Raw genomic sequence first — 17,673 nt, forward strand, 5'->3', positions numbered from 1 at the left:
CCAGAGGGTCCCTGTGGGACTCCATGGACAGACCTAGAGGGTCATGGTGTTTCTACCCTGCCTCCTTTTCATTTTTTCTTTTTTTTCTTGGGACTCCGTTCAACTAATTCACAAGATGGATGGCAACACTTCCTGGTTTGATGCGTTGCCAACCAATCTGATCTCAGGCACGAGATTAGGAGGGTTCACAGATCCTTCACATCCCTAGAAATACAACTGAGAATTTATTTAAGTTTCTCAACACCGACCAAATGGATTCACACCATTAACAAAAAGAGTGCTTTCTGGACCAAGAGCTAACTTTTTGAAAAATTTGGTGCAATTCTGCTCAGCAGTTCAGACTGTAGAAGTGAGTAAAGTTTACAATTGAAATGTATATGGAGAAAAAGCATTTTGGGACCTCCCTTTTTCTCGGCCCCCGCTTGATGAGTCTCCCCGAAATTTTCAAGACAGCAGCTGAAGTAAATGCCCCAAGAGTTTTAAAAATTTTGCGAAGATTCGTTAAACAACGCCAAAGAGTTTGGCAGATCAAAAAATGTTCTTCTATGGGAACTAGGTCCTAACTAAAACTAGCTACTGCTGTCTGCCAGTAGGTGATATAACTATAAAAACAGAACTATCACATTTTAGTAAGAAAACATTTACTATTCCCAGTCCAGTTTCTGCAACAGTAGGGAAAATGTTTGACTCAGAAAGGGCAACATTTACTATTCCTACTCCAGTCAGTACAACAGTAGGGAAGGTGTTGTATTGCGGAGAGGTAAAACTTACTATTCCCACTCCAGTAAGGAAAAGCATTGAACTCCAATCGGTGCAACAGTAGAGAGAAAGAGTAGCTAACTTCAAACAAATATATTTTTTTTAAAATGCCATTAAATAACAAGAGATTGAAAGATTTAAAAATGATATGTATAATTATTTTAGAACAAAAAAAGGACATAAGTACTACAATGTTTAATACATATTTTAAATTACAACTATTCATTTTGATATTAAAATACCACACTATAATGTCATAATAATAACAATAAACAAATATAATGTTATGTACATTTGAAAACCATAACAACAATTAACAGATATCATAATGAATAATGTGCTATTGAAAAAGTAGATAACTTGATCTACATTTACTCTAGCATAATACCTTCCTGCCCTATAGCTCTTCAATTCAACAACACACACATAAAATATATCTTAAAAAATATCATATTAAAAAATGTTTACATAATTACCTATCAATCAAACAATAAACAATAATTCATTAATAATACAAAAATTATATTTAATTAACTTCCCAACCTTTATCCCTGCAAAGTCAACATCACACACATAATATATAATTCAAATATGATATACTTTATATGATGTACCTATGTAATTATCAATTAAGAAATTAATATTGACAATTAACTAATAATACATCAATTAACTTCACACCGTTTACATCTACAAATTCAATAACAGATAATTAACTAAAACCATCTTAAATCCAATATATATATATACTTATGTAATTATCAATTACATATCCATTAATAATTCACATTAAAAAATAATAATACATCCTTGACTGCAAAAACAAAATCCAACTCCAAAACTATAAATTCAAAATTAAATTAAATACACAATTTACATTCTTAATGATCAATTAATTACATAATAGTAATTAAAATGTATTATTAAGGATTTATAATTAATTTATGTGCCACAGTATACCCCCGAAAACCCCACAACCTGCACCTAAATCTTAACATAATTAATTTTCAATTAAATAATTATAAATTCAATAATTCATGTTTCTATTATAAATAATTTACTTCCCACCCTGTGCCCCTGTAAAATCCTAAAAGTAAACAAATTAATTAAATTTTAAAACAACTTGAAATTTAGAAACTAAATTACAAAAAACATTATCTATAATTATACAAACTATTATATTTCCTAAACTAGGCCTGAATAGTATAGCAACCTTTCACCTACATTTGTCTTACTTTTCTCCACATAATGGTACTAGCGCTGACCTTTTACCCAGTTATGTGCTGTATAAATGTCACTTAGTTTTCTTTGAAAACTTGCCTCATTATTATGCATGAGGATTTTTATTATCATATCCTAATCCCCTGCACATTACGGACATAACAGGATTAACATACTCTGAATAATACGTCTGTTCAAAAGTCACCTCTATCGTCATCCTCCTCGGAGACCTGAACTTCCACCTGGAGAACAACAACGACAGCAAGTCCGCCACCCTGATAGACAACCTCGGCAACCGCGGACTGAAACAGCTCTTCACATCGCCAACCCACATCACCGGACACACGCTCGACGCCATCTTCTCCTCTAGCCCACACGTCTCCTTCAGCCACATCTCTGAACCCACCAGGACCGACCACCACTGTATCCACTTAACCTTCTGGAAACCTGTTGCACCTCACCACACCCTACAGATCCCCCGTCGCTGCTGGGGCAAAATCACTGAAGTACAACTACATACAAACCTCGCACTCAACCCACCGACCAACCGCTCCAACCCCGACGAGGGTGCACACACCTTCAGACGATGGATGGACGACTGCACCAACACCCTAGCCCCGCTGAAAAAACCAACCCTCAAATCAATCAATCAATCAATCAATCAAAACATTTATAAAGCGCGCCTCTCACCCGTATAGGGTCTCAAGGCGCTGAAGGGAGGGGGGGTGCTGCTACTGCTCGAATAGCCAGGTCTTGAGGTGCCTCCGGAAGGTGAGATGGTCCTGGATCAGTCGTAGGTGTGCGGGGAGGGAGTTCCATGTCTTGGCGGCCAGGTAGGAGAACGCTCTTCCTCCGCTTGTAGTTCTGCAGATCCGTCGGACAATGGCGAGGGTGAGGCTGGCGGAGCGGAGCCGGCGGGTGGGAGTGTACAACGTGAGGCGGTTGTTGAGGTATTCGAAGCCCATTTCGTGGAGAGCTTTGTGAGCGAGGGTGAGAAGCCTGACTGTGATCCTCTTGTTGATGGGGAGCCAGTACAGGTCTCTCAGGTGGGCAGATATGTGGCTATGGCGAGGGATGTCGAGGATGAGTCATGCAGAGGCGTTCTGTATGTGTTGTAGTCGTTTCTGGGGTTTGGCGGTGGTTCCTGCGTATAGGGCTATTCCGTAGTCCAGTCGGCTAGTGACGAGGGCCTGGGTGACCGTCTTTCTGGTTTCAGTGGGGATCCACCGGACTATCTTTCGGAGCATGCACAGGGTGTTGAAGCATGATGACAAGACAGCGTTGACTTGCTTGGTCATCGTGAGGGTGGAGTCCAGGATGAATCCCAGGTTGCGTGCGTGGTCCGAGGGTGTTGGTGTGGAGCTCAGTGCTGAGGGCCACCAGGAGTCGTCCCAGGTGGAGGGGGATTGTCCGAGGATGAGGACCTCCGTCTTCTCTGAGTTCAGCTTCAGGCAGCTGAGCTTCATCCATTCTGCGACGTCTTTCATTCCTTCCTGTAGGTTGGTTTTGGCGGTGGCTGGGTCTTTGGTGAGGGAGAGTATCAGCTGGGAGTCGTCGGCATAGGAGATGATGTTGATGTTGTGTTCGCGTGCGATGGCGGCGAGAGGGCTCATGTAGATATTGAAGAGCGTTGGGCTGAGCGAGGATCCTTGGGGTACGCTGCAGATGATTTTGGTGGTTTCTGAGTGGAAGGGAGAGAGGCGGACTCTCTGGGTTCTGTCAGAAAGGAACGAGGTGATCCAGTCCAGGGCCTTTCCTTGGATCCCAGTGTTGAAGAGGCGTGTTATTAGGGTGTGATGGCATACGGTGTCGAAGGCTGCCGAGAGGTCCAGGAGGATGAGAGCGGTTGTTTCTCCATTGTCCATCAGGGTCCTGATGTCGTCGGTGGTTGCGATGAGGGCGGTCTTGGTGCTGTGGTTGGCTCGAAAACCGGACTGGGATGGGTCGAGCGAGTTGTTTGTCTCGAGAAAAGTAGTCAGCTGTTTATTGACGGTCTACTCTATGACCTTGGCCGGAAAGGGAAGAAGAGAGATGGGGCAGAAGTTCTTGAGGTCTTTGGGGTCTGCTGTGGGTTTCTTCAGAAGGGCGTTGATTTTGTGCATGCTTCCAGCTCTCGGGGAGGGTGGCTGACACGAACAAGATCTTCATGGCGTTCCGGAGATTGGGTGCGATGATGGTATCGGCTTTGTTGGAGATATGATGGGGGCATGGGTCCGAGGGGGAGCCGGAGTAGATGGAGTTCATGACGTTGGTGGTTTCTTCAGTGCTGATGGGGGTCCAGGCGCTGAGGTTGGTGGTTGGGGTCGTTGGTTCGGTGACTGGAACAGGAAATAAAGATCAAGTCACGCATCTTTTAAGGCTGAGAGAGCTAACTTAATTCGACCAAAGCTTCAGTTTAATATTGTCAGTCACGTGATTGCTATGGGGAAATTAACATTCTATTGCAGAGCATGTACAGATTAAACAAACTTGCAAATAGATTGAGGCATGGTTTGAGGGGAGGAGGGCCCTGTGAGTGAGAACCAGGAGGGAAAGAGAGAGGTGTTGGTCTGTAGTTGTGTCAAGAGACTGTACATAAAGACAGGCAAACAGCAAGGTAGAGGCATGCAAATAAAGTGGAAAAGAGAAAGGAGAGAGCAGTGAAAACGAGAGAAAAGCAAGGAGGCAGCACAGACACATTGAAGAAAAATCAAGATAAAGCAGTGAAAATGAGAGAAAAGCACTTTGATTGAACCCAACCTTCGAGAAGTTGACTGCAGGGAGTGCCTCTGCATGACTTAAAGTGACCCAAGAGAGGGTAGCCTAGAGCTGTTTTCTTTGGCCCAAAGCACCCCTGCAATACTCTGTTAGTTTAAAAAAAATATTGACAGAGTGTGACCAGCATAGCATGGAGACGGCTGGCAGCTATGAAAGAGAGTGAAACCCAGTGTGCCCTGTTGTCATCCCTCTTGCTACACTTCCACCATCCTCACCAATCGTTGTTTCTTGGCAACACTTCATGGTAAGAGTGCTTCAGTTATCACAGCGAGTCATCTCAAGAATGAGACGGATAAGCCTGGTCTTGCTAGCTTAAAGAAGCTCTTCTGACACACACTGCACCTATACTGAACGGCGTGGCTTGGTAAAACAATAAAATAATAATAACACAATACAGAGCAGAGCACTGCCTTGCGTTACCTTGTTTCAGGTGGGCGTTACATGGGCAGCGCATGAGCGTTCCTATGCATCGACCCATGTACTATCTAGTGTCCCTCACATCATCTTACTGTTATGAATGGTGAAACATGCCAGGCTAATAAAGCATGCAAGTGAGATCTTTGAAACAGTCCATCTTAAACTGTATCACTTGAAAGTGCTCTCAACTGTCACTATCACATAAATTAGACACATTAAGTACATGCTCCTTAGCTCAGTTTTACCATCATGGTTTAGTGACAGCCTTGCAAGCTTCTTGCAACCTCGGTAGCATTGTGGACAGCAAGCTCATCATCTGAAACCAGAATAATGCAGTCTCCTCTGCCTGCCTGCTTCTGTACTCTTTGCATGCTCCGAAAGATCTTCAAATGGCCCCCACTCATTACCAGGCCTACCGTCACTAAAGCGCTTATCACTGGCGGCTAGTATTATGAAAAAGCACTCTACGTAGGAATTACTATACACCTCCTGAAAAGACTGTATACCATCCAGAACTCAGACGAAAGACTCCTCCTTGACCTCCCCCAGCAGCCCCACCTCACCTCACACTTCAAGAAACTCCACTTGCTTTTTATCCACAAGAGATGTCAATTCAAGATCCTGACCCACGCCCACAAAGCCCTGCACAACCAACATCAACCAACGCAGGAGCTTCCACCAACCCTCTAGACACCTAGGTCCTACCTCCCTCTCCCTACATCACACCTCTTCCATCCACTGAAGTATCAGTGGGCGACGTTCCTTCTCCTACAGCACCATCCTAGATCACCCCCCCCTCCAGACCTCACCCTCTCTTCAGAAATTCAGAAAGGAAATTAAGACCTGGCTGTTTGGGTGACTCCACCCTTGCAGCAGGGCTCTCAGTGCCTGGAAACACTCGCAGGTAAATAGAAGCGCTCTAAAAATCCTGTTTGGTTGACTGAATCATTATTTTACATGTTTTCATTTTGATAAATTAATACAGTCAGGACAGGAAACAGAACAATGTATATTTATTTGCAAATATCTCAAAAGCTAAATGTGGGAAGGCGTACTCATAAACTAATGAACTTCTACTCTGTACTCACTAATGACCAACCTATGCAACTTTGGCATCCAGTTCTACTACTATCAATTTCCAGTTAGAGCTGAGTGTTCTACCTGACAAGGCACAGTGAGACTCTGGGCCTGATTAGTACACAGTTGCATCCTTTGCTTACAGACTGTTAGACCTGTCAGCCCTTTGGGTGGTCCCTCCTATTATTTATTTATTTTGTTCCCTTTTTGCCTCCTAACTTCTCTATTTTTTATGTCCACTGAGATTTTTGGTGTTGTCCATGGGGGTTAGGTGCTGCTTTGTCCCTCTGACCTTTTTATTGTTAGGCCTTGATACCCTCATAACATGGTGAATACAGAATCACAAAATGGTGGCTTGTAACTGCCACATTTTTACCTCAGGATCCAGGGCCATAGGGTTGTATGGAAAAGCTCTAGAACCTTCTGGCTGGTTCTGGTAGCCAGAGGCCAGCCTATAAAAGGCCAGAACCAGGGCGGCCATTTTGTGAAGTGACCAGAGCGAACTTGGTGAGGAGTGAGGCAGTAGTGTAGGGAGGTGGGCGCACTGAAAGAGGTTAGATCGTCCCATAAGTCGGCAGCCCTTCTCTGAGAACGTCACCCCCTAGCTATTGACTGAGCCCTGCCACTGTTCTATTGTTATTTCCTTACCAAATCCTGATAATGTCCCTGTGAAAAGCGTCACTGAATCCCCTGATAGGAGTGGTTGATCGTTGACAGGGGAGCAGCTGATTGGGAAGAGACTGTCCCGCTTTACCCACCCTCCTCGCTTATCTCCTCTGTGAACATATTTGGACCACTCCTGCAGAAAGCGCGGATCCTGAATTAATTACTGTCAATACCACCTCCTGGGTTTGCTGTGCCTTCCAGCTGTGGGAAAAACCTACCTTGTGGCAGCTCGCCGCTCTTGCCGAGTGCCTGCCTTGTGGTCCCGGGCCCTTAGTGAAGTGTTCTGGCGGGAGAGGACCCGGGTTTAAGCACTGGTGCAGCAGATCGGGTGTGGGAGCAGCGCAGGGGCCGGAGAGTGACGACAGGTGAGAGCTGAGAGGAAAGGGGCGGGAACCAGAGCAAGCCGGCCTACTTCAGCTCTCTTCCTCCGTGTAAACTGAGGAGAGGGCGTGGCGCGAAACCAGTGGAGTCGTCGAGGGAGTGGCATATAAGCTCCGGCTTCATCGACTGCGAGAATCCGGCACCAACGAGGCTGAAATCAAAGCGGAGCTGGGGTCGGGTGACCGGAAGAGGTAGCGCAAACAAATCCTTTGACCGGGAGGAGGCTGCAAGAGCCCGGTAAGACTGTCGGAAAGTGCGGGGCCCCGGAGCTCAAAAGGGTCTTGTTCCGGCTCATAGAAGTTGTGCTGGGTGAGGTGGGAAGAGTCTAATTTACCTAATTTATCGGCCTCATTATAACCATTGGCCGTCACCGGAAGCCTGAAAATAGTCGAGTGAGTGAAACAGTGAGAGAAGCAGGAATGGTACCGATTCCCCCCCTATTATCCCAGGGGAAATTAGCATACTTCCTGGCATACAGTAGATAGACGGATGCCAAGGGAGAATCATCGGAGTTGCATAGCTGTGTCAGAGTCAGCAGAGAGAAAAGTGTGAACCCACGAGGGTGCCATTAACTATATATACTCCGTTGGTTTGGTGAAAGTGTACTAGTATTTAATGGTGTGACAAGGCTGAGGATGAGGAGAACATAAGCCTTATGAGTTAAACCGCCGTTTTGGCTACTGGAACAGTGAATCCATCTGTACGCTAGAAATTGCACCAGGAGGGGCAAAGCAAATTTGAAGTGCTATTTACAACTGTGATATGATATTGAGGTTAAATTGTCTTCTTTTACAGGATAACAACAAGTTAAACAACTCAGGTTACTTGATGTAAAAAATCCCTATCTGGTCCAGGTTAATGTAAGATGACATAATGGATTGAAGGGATCTAGTGTGCTAAATGATATGTTGGGCTGAATAAGGTTTGCCAAGGGAGCTATATCCCTATGGAATTGGAAAAGCTTATATGAACAAGTAAAGTGATTGCACTGTTATAAATGTGAATGTACAACTGTCTTTGCAACTGGGAGAAAAACAAGAAAATAACTAAAACAGAATATAAAGAATTTTCTACTTTTCTAAAGAAGGTGTGGTGTGTCATTTTTGGTGGATGGGCATTGGGTTACTGCAACAGGTGCGATGCAAGTATAACACTATTGCCTTGGAGTAGACCTTCCCACTCTGTGCCAGGCTACCCTATGTCGACTGGATGACCCAGATCTAACATAATTGGTGTTCAGTGGTGGGATTAGAGCTTGTGCTTGCATCCACCTAGCAGTAGATAATGTGTGCTTCACAGACCAACACCTGGAGTTTTCTCCTAGCAGACTCCCAAATTACAGTTTTGCTTTTCTAAATTCTTTCCTGGTGGTGGGTGGAGAAAGCCCTCACGTGATAATCTTCCTTGAATTCTTCCAAGTGGCTGTTTGATACCCTGTTGGCAAAATGGAATTTGATTTGGAAGGGTTGGAGACCTATACTGCGGCGCAACTCAGAGAATTTTGTTGGAGAAAGGGGGTATTTTTCAAGCGAGGTGCGAAAAAGAGTGAACTTCAGACTAGCCTGAGTGCATGGGTGGAAGCTCATCCAGAAGGGGAGAGGGAAGAGGGAGAGAGAGACCAGGACACTGACATCGGGGTAGATGTATTGTACCAACCTGAGGGGGAGAACCTACTGACAGGTCCCAGAACACTCTCAAGGGAGGGCAGCAGTGTCTTGGTGAGGAGCTTAACTGAAGCTGAACTAACGGACCGGAGAGAAGAAAGGCAGTTAAAGTGGGGGTTAACGAGATTGGAGAAGGAGAGGGAGGAAAAGAGGCTGGCTCACGAATTGAGTCTCAGAGAGTTAGACCTCAAGGCCCTGCAAATAGGGACTCCCAGTACTCCTATTGGTGGCAGCGAATCTAAAGACACAACCAGGGAACCCAGATCCTATTTGCCAAAGGATGTAGTCGCCAGCTACGGCACAGGGGATGACATTGCGAAATGGTTGGCTGCCTATGAGGTCTCCTTAAGAGCCCATGGGATATTGGAAAAACACTGGGGGGTGGCTTGTACAAATACATGCCTCCTGCTGGAAGGGATACACTTTTGGCCATGGAGCAGGGGGAGCAGACCCACTACCCCACCATGAAAGTGGCGCTGATAAAAAAGTTTGGGCTGACTCCAGAAAAGTACCGTCAGAAGTTTAGGAGCAGTCACAAACTGGCCACACAGAATTGGGTGGATTTCCTAGACTATGCAAAGAAGGCCCTAGAGGGTTGGGTGCAAGGCAGCGAGGTGGGGGACTACGAGGGGTTGTATGATCTTATCCTCAAGGAGCACCTACTCGAGAAATGTTTTCCCGAGCTGCGACAACACCTGGTGGACAGCAAGCTGACCAGCCCCCGGAAGCTTGCTGAGGAGGCGGACATCTGGGCTAGTACCCGGGTGACTGATGGGGATTCCCAAAGGACTAGACAGGGCGCTCCCCAGAAGAAAGAGGGGGGAGATAAAAAGAGGGAGTTCTCAAGAGGCCCCCAAAACAGTTCCAGGGAAAGGGAACAGGATTCATTCCCAAGGCTAACCCGCCAAGAAACCCTCATCCTGACCATAGTCAGCAGCCAAGGGTTGTCCGCTGCTACGAGTGTGGTGGAGTTGGGCACTATTAAGGTGATGTCAAGTGCCCAAGGAGACCACCCCCTCCCACTGGAGGAAAAGCCCCGGGAGTAGCTAGTGTAGTGCTCTGGAGGAGTTGCCCTTAGATAAGGGGAGGAGTGGGCCGGAGTCACCTTAGTGTCCCTGGGAGATCGGGAGATTGTTCCTAAGATCCAGGTGCCCTCAAATACTACCAAGTATGGGCAGTGGGTCACCATCAATGGCCAAAGAGGGGAAGCTCTGAGAGACACAGGAGCCTGTATGACTATGGTAAGGAGTTATCTGGTGTCTCCAGAGCAGGTGATTCCACATGTACTCCACCCCGCCGCGATGGCTGACGGCAGAATGGGTCACTACCCGGTGGCCGAGGTTCCATTTAAGTGGGAAGGGGTTGCAGATCTACTTCGAGTTGCCGTAAGCCCTGCCGTGCCAGTTGATTGTCTGTTGGGGAATGATATGGAGCACAATGCTTGGAAGGAGGTGGAATACCGGACTCATTCTGAGATTCTGGGTACACCAGACAGGGCCTCTGCCAGCACAAGGTCCGCGACTACCCGGAGGGGGAGTTTGCCAGGGCTGGAGCCTGAAACAAGGGCACAGCCAGCTGCCAGGAAGGGAAAGAACCGGGGACAGGAGAAGCCTGCCTCGACATCCAAGCCTCGTGAGATAGATAGGCCACCTGAGGTGGTGGACCTGGAGTCCACGGAGGGGGATGTTGTCTCACTGGAGAACCTACCAATCCCTGCCGAATAGCATGTGGAGGGGGGCCTACCAAGGAGGAGTTTTGTTAGGGCCAGATGGAGTGCCCTACCCTTGAGGGACTGAGGCGAGAGGCCGAAGCCCAGGTAGCAGGTAACGTTACTGGGATTTACCACATTTACTGAGAGGATGGACTCCTCTACAGTGAACCCAAGGCACCAGTGCACGGTTCGTCATGGTCTTGGTTGTCCCTCAACGTTACCGAGCCTTTCCTTTAGAACTGGCTTATGAGATACCCTTGGCAGGACACTTGGGTCAGGACAAGACCTTTGCCCGGCTTGTCCCCCACTTTTATTGGTCTCAGATGAAGGTGGTGTCCGACACTTACTGCCGGACATGTGTGTCTTGCCAAGCCAGTGGGAAAACAGGGGTGAAGCTGAAAGCTCCCCTGGAACCACTTCCTGTCGTTAGCACCCCCTTTGAAAGGGTGGGCATCGACATTGTGGGGCCATTGGATCCACCAACTTCAGCTGGTCACAGGTTTATCCTGGTTCTGGTGGATCACGCCACACGGTACCTAGAGGCAATTCCTCTGAGGACCATTACTGCTCCTGCAGTGGCTAGGGCCCTGATGAGGATTTTTACCCGAGTGGGTTTCCCCAGGGAAGTTGTGTCCGACAGGGGGACCAACTTCATGTCAGCTTACATGCAGGCTATGTGGAAGGAGTGTGGGGTTACCTTCCGGTTCACCACTCCTTACCACCCACAGACCAATGGTCTAGTGGAAAGGTTCAACAAAACCTTGAAAGGCATGATCAGAAGTCTGCCTGAGAGCCTGCTGAGGAAATGGGACGTCCTCCTACCCTGTTTGTTGTTTTCCTACAGGGAAGTGCCACAGAAAGGAGTGGGCTTCAGCCCCTTCGAACTTCTGTATGGTCACCCTGTGCGTGGACCTCTCAGCCTGGTGAAAGACGGATGGGAAAAGACTCCCAGGAAGCTTCCCCAGGATGAGGTGAGCTATATGCTGGCCTTCCGGAGCCAAATGGCTAAGTTGTGGAAGCAAGCTTCTGACAACTTGGAAGCCAGCCAAGCAGTGATGATGGAGTGGTATGACCACAATGCTCACCCTGTGGAGTTGGAGCCTGGCCAGAAAGTGTGGGTGATGGAACTTGGAGAGCTGAGTGCCCCCCAGGATCACTGGACAGGCCCATTTGAGGTGATCGAGAAAAAGGGCAAGGCCACTTATCTAGTGGATCTCAAGACCCCCCGGCAGCCCCATCGGGTGCTCCATGCCAATCGCCTCAAACCCCACCATGAGAGGCCCGAGGTCATCTTGATGATGGTGACTGATGGAGCAGAGGAAGAGGAAAGCGAGCCCCTCCCTGATCTTTTTTCGTCTCAGGAAAAGGATGGGTCGGTGGAGGGAGTGATTCTCTCACCATCCCTGACTCCTGAACAGCGGAGAGACTGCCGCCAGGTCTTGGAGCAATATTCCTCGCTGTTCTCCCTCGTCCCGGGAAGGACCCACCTGTGTACCCATGATGTGGACACAGGAGACAGCCCACCTGTGAAGTCTAAGATCTACCGGCTGTCATACAAGGTGAAGCCCGCATCCACAGTGACGTCACTAAGATGCTGGAGCTAGAAGTAATTGAACCTTCAAGTAGCCCTTGGTCCAGTCCGGTGGTTCTGGTACCAAAAGCTGCCCCACCGGGCAACACTCCGGAACTAAGGTTCTGTGTGGATTACCGGGGACTGAATTCAGTGACCAAAACTGATGCCCATCCGATCCCTAGGGTGGATGAACTTATTGACCGGCTCGGAGCTGCCCAATACTTGAGTACCTTTGACCTCACTTCAGGGTACTGGCAGATCTCCCTTACAGATGGAGCAAAGGAAAGGTCAGCCTTCTCCACGCCTGAGGGCCACTACCAGTTCTGTGTGATGCCCTTTGGGCTCAAGAACGCTCCTGCCACATTTCAGCGGCTGGTGAACTAGGTCCTCTCTGGGATGGAGGCCTTCTCCGCTGCTTATCTGGATGACATTGCCGTCTTCAGCAGCAGCTGGGAAGACCACTTGTGTCTCCTCTACAAGCTGTTCTCCAGGCCCTGAAACAGGCTGGCTTGACAATCAAGGTCAGCAAATGTCAGATCGGGCAGGGGTCGGTGGTGTACGTAGGACACCTGGTGGGCAGGGAAACGGTGCAGCCCCTCCAGGCGAAGATTGAGGCGATCATGGCCTGGGACCTCCCCAAGACTCAAACTGAGGTCCGAGCTTTCCTGGGCCTCACAGGTTACTACTGTCGCTTTGTGAAGGGGTATGGCACAATTGTGGCCCCCCTAACTGAACTCACTTCCAAGAAGCAACCCCGACAGGTAGTCTGGACAGAGGCTTGTCAGCGAGCCTTTGACACCTTGAAGCAAGCAATGTGTGAGGCTCCAGTTCTCAGGGCTCCTGATTTTTCCAAGGAATTCATTGTCCAAACAGACGCATCAGAACATGGCATTGGGGCAGTGTTATCGCAACTCAATGAAGAGGGTCTGGATCAACCTGTTGTCTTCCTGTCCAGGAGACTGCTTCCCCGGGAACAGACGTGGAGTGCAATTGAGCGGGAAGCCTTTGCGGTGGTATGGGCTCTGAAGAAGTTGCAGCCATACCTGTTTGGCTCGCACTTCCTGGTTCAGACTGACCACCGGCCCCTTCGTTGGCTGATGCAAATGAAGGGAGAAAATCCCAAGCTGTTGAGATGGTCTATCTCCCTACAGGGAATGGACATCCGGGCGGAACATCGGTCTGGAGTGGACCACGCCAATGCAGACGGTCTCTCTAGATATTTCTGCCTTAGTGATGAGAACTCCCAAGGGGTTGGGTAGCTCTCCCCACTTTCAGCTGGAGGGGACGCGTGTTAGACCTGTCAGCCCTTTGGGTGGTCCCTCCTATTATTATTTTTTTTCCCTTTTTGCCTCCTAACTTCTCTATTTTTTATGTCCACTGAGATTTTTGGTGTTGTCCAGGGGGGTTAGGTGCTGCTTTGTCCCTCTGACCTTTTTTTTGTTAGGCCTTGATACCCTCATAACATGGTGAATACAGAATCACAAAATGGTGGCTTGTAACTGCCACATTTTTACCTCAGGATCTAGGGCCATAGGGTTGTATGGAAAAGCTCTAGAACCTTCTAGCTGGTTCTGGTAGCCAGAGGCCAGCCTATAAAATGCCAGAACCAGGGCGGCCATTTTGTGAAGTGACCAGAGCGAAATTGGTGAGGAGTGAGGCAGTAGTGTAGGGAGGTGGGCGCACTTAAAGAGGTTAGATCGTCCCATAAGTCGGCAGCCCTTCTCTGAGGACGTCACCCCCTAGCTATTGACTGAGCCCTGCCACTGTTCTATTGATATTACCTTACCAAATCCTGAAAATGTCCCTGTGAAAAGCGTCACTGAATCCCCTGATAGGAGTGGTTGATCGTTGACAGGGGAGCAGCTGATTGGGAAGAGACTGTCCCGCTTTACCCACCCTCCTCGCTTATCTCCTCTGTGAACATATTTGGACCACTCCTGCAGAAAGCACGGATCCTGAATTAATTACTGTCAATACCACCTCCTGGGTTTGCTGTGCCTTCCAGCTGTGGGAAAAACCTACCTTGTGGCAGCTCGCTGCTCTTGCCGAGTGCCTGCCTTGTGGTACCGGGCCCTTAGTGAAGTGTTCTGGCGGGAGAGGACCTGGGTTTGGGCACTGGTGCAGCAGATCGGTGTGGGAGCAGCGCAGGGGCCGGAGAGTGATGACAGGTGAGAGCTGAGAGGAAAGGGGCGGGAACCAGAGCAAGCCAGCTCTCTTCCTCCGTGTAAGCTGAGGAGAGGGCGTGACCCAAAACCAGTGGAGTCGCCGAGGGAGTGGCATACAAGCACCGGCTTCATCGACTGCGAGAATCCGGCACCAACGAGGCTGAAATCAGAGCGGAGCTGGGGTCGGGTGACCGGAAGAGGTGGCGCAGTCAAATCCTTTGACCGGGAGGAGGCTGCAAGAGCCCGGTAAGACTGTCGGAAAGTGTGGGGCCCCGGAGCTGAAAAGGGTCTCGTTTCGGCTCATAGAATTTGTGCTGGGTGAGGTGGGAAGAGTCTAATTTACCCAATTGATCGGCCTCATTATAACCATTAACCGTCACCGGAAGCCTGAAAATAGTCGAGCAAGGGAAACAGTGAGAGAAGCAGGAATGGTACCGATTCCCCCCCCCCTCTTATCCCGGGCGAAATTAGCATACTTCCTGGCATACAGTAATAATAATAATAATACAGAAACTTATTGAGCGCGAACAGCTACCTCTGGGGAGGTGTCCCGGCGCTAGCGAGTCCCACAGCAAGAGTAAGTAGTCAGGAGGGGGGGCAGAATTATTGCATAAAAAGCCAGGTTTTTAGGAGTTTCCTAAAGCTTGCTTCTGACGTGGCGGATTGGATGGCAGGAGGCAGGGTATTCCAAAGTTTCGCCGTGCCGGCCGAAAAGGGCCTGCCTCCAAGTCTAGCTTTCCTTACGCGCGGTACAGTTAGCTTGAGTAGGGAGTTGGAGCGCAGCTCACGTTTTTGGTGGTAGCGGGGGAGTCGGAGTTTCAGATAATTTGGACACGTGCCTTTTAGCGCTCTAAAAGCCAGGGTTAACACTTTGAACTTAATTCTGCTTGCCACTGGTAGCCAATGCAGCTCGTGCAGATGCGGAGAGATGTGCTGCCTAAAAGGGATCCGTTTTATTAATCTCGCAGCCGCATTCTGCACGATTTGTAGGCGTTGCACCGCATATTTAGGTAGACCAAGATAGAGGCCATTAGAGTAATCGAGTCGGGAAGTGATTGTTGCATGAACAACCGTTTTCCGGCACTCGACTGGTAGCAGAGGCAGAAATTTCCGCAAATTTTTGAGTTTTTGCAGGCAGCCCGCGGTGAGCTGTTGTATATGCGGCAAGAAAGACAAATTCTCATCCCATTTTACTCCTAGATTTTTAGCATGGGAGCTGGGAGATGGGGCAGGGCCCATTTCCGTTGGCCACCACAGATCCGGAGGGGGATGTTTGGGGTTTCCAAAGAATAGCACCTCCGTTTTGCTCGCGTTCATTTTGAGTTTGTTGGTATTCATCCATTTGGCCACGTCTTGCAGACAGCCCCTGATTTTGCTAAATGCTGCCTCGGACGTGTCTGTGTATGGGAAGACTAATTGCGTGTCGTCCGCGTAGGATATTGCCTTGACCCCCCATTTGGCAATCAAGGTGAAAAGCGGGGCCAAATAGACATTGAACAGCAGGGGGCTGAGTGCCGACCCCTGTGGGACGCCACACCAGAGATTTTTTGGTCCAGAAGAGAAGGGGCCCAAGGCCACTTTCTGGGAGCGATTAGTGAGGTAGGAGAGTAGCCAGTTGAGAGCTTTGTCTCCAATACCTATGACCTTAAGTCGGGTCAGCAATCTGCTGTGATCTACAGTATCAAAAGCAGCTGATAGATCCAGGAGCACCAGCATTGCTGATGCCCCTTAATCTAAGGACCACCTGATAGACTCGGCAACCTCAATGAGGGCCGTCTCTGTGCTGAAGCCGGCCCTAAAGCCCGACTGAGTTTCATGTAGGGCGCCGCTGTCTTCAATAAATTTATTAAGCTGCCGCTGGATTATTTTTTCAAGCATTTTGCCGGGGGCTGCAAGGAGAGAGATGGGTCGGAGATTGTTCAGATCATCCGGTGCACCTTGGGGTTTTTTTTTCAGCGGGAGAAGTGTGGCCTGTTTCCAACAGTCCGGAAACGTGCCCGTAGCAATGGACGTGTTCCATATGTGTAGGAGGGGAGCTGCAATTGCTTCCGACATTAGTTTCCACAGTTTAGGTGGGCAGGGATCATCCGGGCCTCCCGATTTACATTTTTGTATTTCTTTTACTGCCTCAGAGAGGGTAATCGGCTGAAATTGATTTAAAGGGGTAATGGGGCACTCGGAGACTCTCAGCTCATCCATTAATGTCGGCTCAGGGTCCGTGAAAGTGTCATAGACTTTTAAAATTTGGGTATCAAAAAAGTCTGAAATGGATTCGCAGAGATTTACCGATGGGATGATATCCGTCTCGATAGCTTTGGGCTTGAAAAAGGATTAAACAATCTTGAATACTTCTTTGCTTGATTGTTCCACCTGTAGGATAGAGGCCTCGAAGAAGTTTTTCTTGGCTTTTTTAATGGATAAGTGTAGAGCATGAAGGGCTTTTTTATAGCTGGATTTGGCTGAGTCGCAATAGTTAGCTCGCCAAAGGCGTTCCAGTTTTTTACATTTACTTTTTTCGGCCTTGAGTTCAGGGGTGAACCACGGTGCAGAGGGAGATTCTCTGCGTGATGTGGCAGTACTGGCCGGCGCTATAGAGTCCACTGTTTTGCTTATCCACAAGTTCAGAGAGGCAGCATCGGAGTTTGCATCCGAGGTAAGGGGTATAGGGGTTGCGCGAAGTGCTGGACACAGTTTGTCCGCTGTTAGATTGTCCCATTTTCTCCGCACATAGGATCGGTTTCCAGAGCTCTGAGATTGGGGAGGGATTGAGATGGCCATGGTAGTAAGGTAGTGGTCCGTCCAGAGCAGTGGTAGCGGAGAGGAGGCTGTTGTGTTAAGTATGTTGGAAAAGAAAAGATCGAGCATATGCCCTGCCCGATGCGTGGGCCTGCAATAGCTTGAATCAGATTGGCCGATTGCAGGGTAGAGATAAGATGGGAAGCCTGTGGGCAGTCAGGATTGTCGGCGTGGAGATTAAAATCGCCGGCTACGATAAAGTAAGAGTGGTCTAGAGAGTTTAGGACTATAAAGTCCATAAGCTCACTCAGGGCTGATGTCGGACAATCTGGGGGTCTATAAATAACTAGGCCAGTAAGAGACAGTTGGGGGGTAATTTGGAGGCAAAAGCGTAGCCCCTCAATGCTTGGGAGTTTGGTGGGAGTGGAGGACAACAGAGTGTATTTCTCGTTGTAAATGAAAGCCACTCCACCTCCTCTTCAGTAGATAGACGGAGGCCAAGGGAGAATCATCGGAGTTGCATAGCTGTGTCAGAGTCAGCAGAGA

This window comes from Lissotriton vulgaris, chromosome 4_2 (assembly GCF_964263255.1).
Source record: "Lissotriton vulgaris chromosome 4_2, aLisVul1.2, whole genome shotgun sequence".
NCBI classification, from domain to species: domain Eukaryota; kingdom Metazoa; phylum Chordata; class Amphibia; order Caudata; family Salamandridae; genus Lissotriton; species Lissotriton vulgaris.